Here is a 6000-nt window from a genome sequence, read left to right on the forward strand (position 1 = left end):
CTTTACAAAGTCGGGCCAGATTGGAGCCTCTGGAGGACCAGTTTTGGCCCGCGGGCCGCATGTTTGACACCCCTGATGTAGTATTTGACTGTGTGACACTGAGAGATAAAATGTTCCATTCAGACAATAACCAGATAGTGAGAAGTGATGCCTGCTTTGTTGGACGAGGGAATTATTCCAGAGAAATACGAGCGACTGCAGGTGGATTAAATGTCAAGCGACTGCTGATTTATTGATTTTATTTATCAGTTCTTCCATCTCATTTCTGCTGCTGTGAACGCAGCAGCTTCATGTAATTATTTTTCATATCTGCTTGCGACAAAATGAATTTGCAGACGCGACTTGGGCTCTTTCCAGCCATCTGTCAGCATATTGTGATATTCATTTTCCTTCCCAGCGTCCACAAAAGCCTGGCGAACACAAACACACACACATCAGCTGACTGCAAACACAACTCATGACTCCTTCCTGCTAACCTTCGCCGACCACCTCGGGCCGGAGTCACATTTTACCACAAGCTGCTACGAGGAGCTAATTAACACAAAGAAACACGAGTTGTTTTAAAGTCACGATTTAGAAATACGCTCCATCTTTGAGATGTTTCACTGGAGTCACAAGGGCCCTGGAGGGATGCTGGTTCCTAGAGCATCAGAAGCAGCATTTATCTCCATCCCCTGCAGGAAATGATGTTTTTAAGAGGTGGTGTTTGATCAGGAGCATCAGCAGACATGTAAACATATCACGAACATCCCTAAATCAAGCCTCTAAAGGTTGAAAACGACACGTTTAAAACCGCCGACTGCTTCATGTTGTAAAAGTTGGTGTCTCAAAATAAGCTGTAGGATATGTGCAAGACCCTGCAGAAACTAAAAAGACTGAAAGGAAACTAACAAAGACACAAATGAGACCCAAAAGAGACAAAAAAAGACTCAAAATAGACATAAAACCCTCAAGAATCAAAACACCTTAAGTCTGGGGTGTCAAACATGTGGCCTGTGGGCCAAAACTGGTCCTCCAGAGGGTCCAATCCAGCCCGACTTCGTAAAGAGTAAAAATGACAGATAAGACATTAACCGGAAATTGAAAATGAGTAAAACTGTACATTTAAAATAATTCCTAGGTGTCAACAGGTTGTTTTGATCATAAAGTAAAATATTAGATTGTTCATCATTCTGTTGTCCTTTTGTGTCTCATTTTTGTAATATTTTGTCTTGTTTTTGCTGTTTTATGTCTGACGTTTGTTGTTTTGTCTTATGTTTTTGTAGTTTTGTGTTACCTTTTTGTCCTGGTTGGGGTTTTTTTTGTCTAATTTTTGTCATTTTGTGTTCCACTTGACATAATCTGACCTACCAGATGTTGACTGTTGGTTTAAGTCGGTTGTTTGTTTCATGCGACTTTTTCCTCTTCTTCCACTATTTACATGCTTCAGAATTACCTTTGTGACAGGAAATGACAACAGCAACCTGAAGATATGTAAAGTAAGTCATCCCTGTTTGGTTTGTTCAGTGGATTCTCCATTTTAATGACAGTGTTTGCAAATGTTCCACTATAATAATTCCCTATGTTTGGATGTGTTTGGTATTTGAATGGGGCACTGTTGCTGCATCCTGGGCTTAGCTTCGCCCAAGAAGATTTTGATTGGTTTTAGATTGTTAGTGGACGGCTTTCAGTTCAGTAGGCAGCTGCTGAGGGTTGTTTCAGGAAGCCTGTATGTTACTGAAAACAGTAACACAGATAACAGATTACAAGGAAAACAATGTACTTTAATTTTGATAAGATAACTGGTTTGGCTTTAATGTATCTCAAGGTGACATTGGGTTGACTTGATCTGAATGGAGTTGAACTGATTGTTGCAACTTTAATGCTTTGAGACATTAATTTTAGTTCACTCAGCTCAATCTGACTTCACTTAGTCTCACTTAGCCAGATGGCTGAAATTTTCTATCAATCTGCTATAGAAGTGAAAAACAACCAATCACAGTCTTTGTGGGCGGTGCTAAGCCCAGGATGCAGTGATGGTGCCCCTGCATATACTTTAACTGTTTTGTTGGAACACTTGCATGTAGGAGGACGAGAACTGTCATTAAAATGGATAATCTAAGGAAGAAACTAGCAGGGCGTCCTCACTGATGATCCAAATTACAGACGGTCCTCGGTTTACGATGTCCTCGACCTACAGCGTTTCGTCATTACATCGGACCTGGTTTTGGGGCGGTCCTTGGTTTACAATGTACGGTTTCATCTTTACGTCGGTTGTGTGGAAGTAGTTGGCGAGTGTAAAAACAGTGCAACATATTCTGTTGTCTTCTCGTAAAATGACTTATACATGGATGAAAGCCGTTGGTATTCAGGACTTTTCTGAAGAACTGATGATATCACAATGCACGTAACAGCTTTGTTTACATTTTTGCCGGAGTTTCGACTTATGGCGAAAATCAACTTATGTCGCGCCGTAGGAATGGAACTCCAGCGTAATACAGGAAGCTTGAAATTTTTAGCATGGCAGGTTGTTATCATTTCCATTAGTGAAATGGATTTTGAAACTGGTAAGACCTCAATCCACATCTGGTAAATCAGAATAGATTGAAATTAAGTTAACCTGATTCATATGATTATTGTTTTGATTTCTGGTTGATTTTAGCTGATTTGACTCCATATGGTTTGGTTTAATTCAAATTTAGTTGACATGAATGCTCTTAAAGTAGCACAGGCTGCCTTGATTTGGCCTGACTTGGTTTGATTTTGTTGGATTTTAACCAGTTTGACTTCGTCTGCTTTGGCTCGTTGTTCAGTTCTCGTCCTGAATTACATGAGCTGACTATATTGAATTTAAAAACGCTTTGTCCTGGCTTGACGTCACTTTATCACCTCAAATCTAGATAATCTAACTGGAGTTCTGGTCTCAGGTACATTTAAAAGCTCGGATCGGGGATGCTAAAAGAGAATCTCCTATGAACAAATGTTGTTTTCCCTGATGAGCGATTAAGAACAGACGTCTGGTTGCACCTGAGCCCCTCTGCATGAACAAACACCACAAATTGCCGTTATGACTCAGCATCACTGCGTCAATCTTCCCTCCAGCTGAAGCCGGTTAGCCGGTCGTGACTGGCGCAACAGGGAGGGAATAAAAGAGATGAGCGCAGATGTTGACAGCTGAAAAGAAAAGGAAATTACCGTGTAACGATTATCAAGGTTTGTCAAAGAGACGCTGCTGCAGCTGCTGAGCACAACTTATGAAACCATCATGGAAATCTGATATCACTCTGGAGAAACAGAGCAACCAGTCCTCACCTTCACACGTAGTTCTGTCATTGTTCTTCAGAAAATGATGCATTTACATAAGTCTGGGCTCCTATTATCTGGGCTCTAAATTAATCACTAGTCTAATAAGGATCATGAGGCTTCTTCTGCTCAACATCTCACATTTGATTGAAACCTTTATACCATAAATTATAGATATTTAACATGATATCTGTGAAGTTTTAGCTTCATATATCAAATACTTTTTTTTTGGATGTTAACTTGCTTTCAGTAAAAAAAAAAATTCATTAAATTTAAAGCTGTTTTTCAACAATAACTCAGGAATTTATTCATTTATTTATTTCTGTTTTTTAGAACAAATTTTAAGTAATGATTTCTTTCTTTATTCTTAATTTACTGATATCAGTCTGTTCAGTGTATCACCTATTACTTGAAAATGATTTTCTTATTCTGATTTTATGAATTTATTTATAGATATTTGATTTAATTTTACATTTTTTATGGATATTTTAGTCATTTATTGCTTTGTACATTATTTAATTTTTAAGATTTATGGTCTTTTTATGATTTCAACAATTAATTGATTTATAGCTATTTTACTTAATTTCACATCTTTGAGTCTTTTCATTGTGTTGTATTATTTGGTTTTATGAAAAATATTTTCTTATTCTGATTTTAGGAATTAATTTTATTTTTGGATATTGTATTTAATATTACAATGTTTATTACATATTTTATTTTTTTGTATTGAGTATTATTTAATTTAAAAAAATCCTATTCTGATTTTATGAATTTATTCATAGATATTTTATTGTGTATTATTTATTTTTTTAAATTCATTTACTTATTCTGATTTCAAGAAGTAATTTATTTATAGATATTTCATTTAATTTTATTATTTTTAAACAGCTTTTAATCTTTTCATTGTATTGTATATGATTTGATTTCTTAAAAAAATATTTCCTTATTCAGATTTTATGAATTAATTTATTTATAGATATTTTATTTAATTTTACTATTTTTATTACATATCTTAGTCTTTTCATTGTATAGAGTATTATTTCATTTTTTACAATTATTTTTTATTCTGATTTTATGAATTTATTCCTAGATATTTTTATTTAATTTATTTTTAATAGATATTTTAGTCTTTTAATTGTATTGTGTATTTTTCATAAAAAAATATTTTCTTGTTCTGTTTTTAAGAATTTTGGCTTCTATTTTGACCTTTAACTATCCATATATACCAAAACATTTTAAAAATAAACATTGTTTTTGCTGACAGTGTGATTATGCATTTGAGGTCACCTGCTTGAGCATCACATTTTTAACAATATTTACTGACATCTTTAACACACATCTAAATACAGATGTTACTTCAGTCACTGTTCCTGCTGAAACTAACTGTGACTGAAGCTCCTGCCATCTGCTCCTTAACATCAAACCCTCAATGAGATGTTGAACTTTTGCAAAATCACATGAAGAATTAACAAATTAACTGGGCCTGTTCCGCATTTTTATACCCCTTTAGACAAAGTAATGAGTAAACAATAAATCCCATAATTCAGGCTCACCAGGACCAAAGCATATATGTTTATATATATATATTTTTTCATTGTATTTTTACCCAGGGCTTTTTTGTACTCTTCTTATACTCTTTGTTTTTGTAAATACCAACAATTTTGCACCTTCTGTGTAACTACCAGCATTTTTGGCACCTTATATCTTCAACTAACATGACTTGTACTTTAATTGTACATCTATAATTCTTTAATTCAGCTTTTTTCTTTACTTCGCATGTGTGTATGAATGAATGAAGCCAGCAGAGTTTGATATTGTTTATCTGAAAAGGAAAATGCTTTGAAAATCCTGTAATTTTTCCTCCTCTACTGATCATAATCTCCCAAAGTTTTGGTAAAAATCCAGTCAGAACCAACCAAGATGCTTTTGTTCCGTTTCTTCTTCCTCTGATCTGCTTTAAAGCCGTCAGACAATAGAAAAGACAAAGAGACGTAAACATCCAGCCGCTCTGAGAGTTTATGGAGGGAAGTTAAAGTCAGAGCTCACTGCTGTCGGAGAGCAGATTCAGACGTTTGTTGTGCTGGTTTCCTCTCACACGGCCTTCAGCTGCAGCTGTGGCTGAGCGTGGGAAAAGAAAAAACTAGAAATATGAAGAAAGGTGGCAGAAAAAGAGAACAGCGGCCCAGCACTTCATGAAATTTCTTGAAACTACTTGAAAATTGTTCAATTCATACATTTTTGTACAAGCTGAAAGTGTATTAGGATTTCCAAAGGTGCTTTTAGGTGGGCTTTTTTGTTTTGTTGTTTGTTTTTTTTAAATGGAGTTACACAGTTTAAGATCAACATTTATTTATTTATTTGTAATTGAATTTAACTGAATTTAATTTAGTTTAATTTAATTTAATTTAATTTAATTTTGTTTTATTTTATGGCTAACTCCAAAATTCTACAGTACTACTTGTACTCTATAACGTAATCGGTATTTCAGCTCTACAGGTAACTTGTGTAACGTGGCAGCACATAGTGATTAGAAAGACACAGTTTCTTGGATTACTTGTTCAATAATTAAACAAACAACTTTCCTGCTTTTACTTCCATCTTTCAACTGTTAGATTTGACTGGAAGGACTGTCATTAAGCAGGGAGATTAAATTTTCTTTAAACCGCAACTTCTTAAACGTTTTCACTCGTCACTACAGGTGGAGTTCTATTAACAAGC

The sequence above is a fragment of the Amphiprion ocellaris genome, chromosome 3, assembly GCF_022539595.1.
Source record: "Amphiprion ocellaris isolate individual 3 ecotype Okinawa chromosome 3, ASM2253959v1, whole genome shotgun sequence".
Classification (NCBI taxonomy): Eukaryota; Metazoa; Chordata; class Actinopteri; family Pomacentridae; genus Amphiprion; species Amphiprion ocellaris.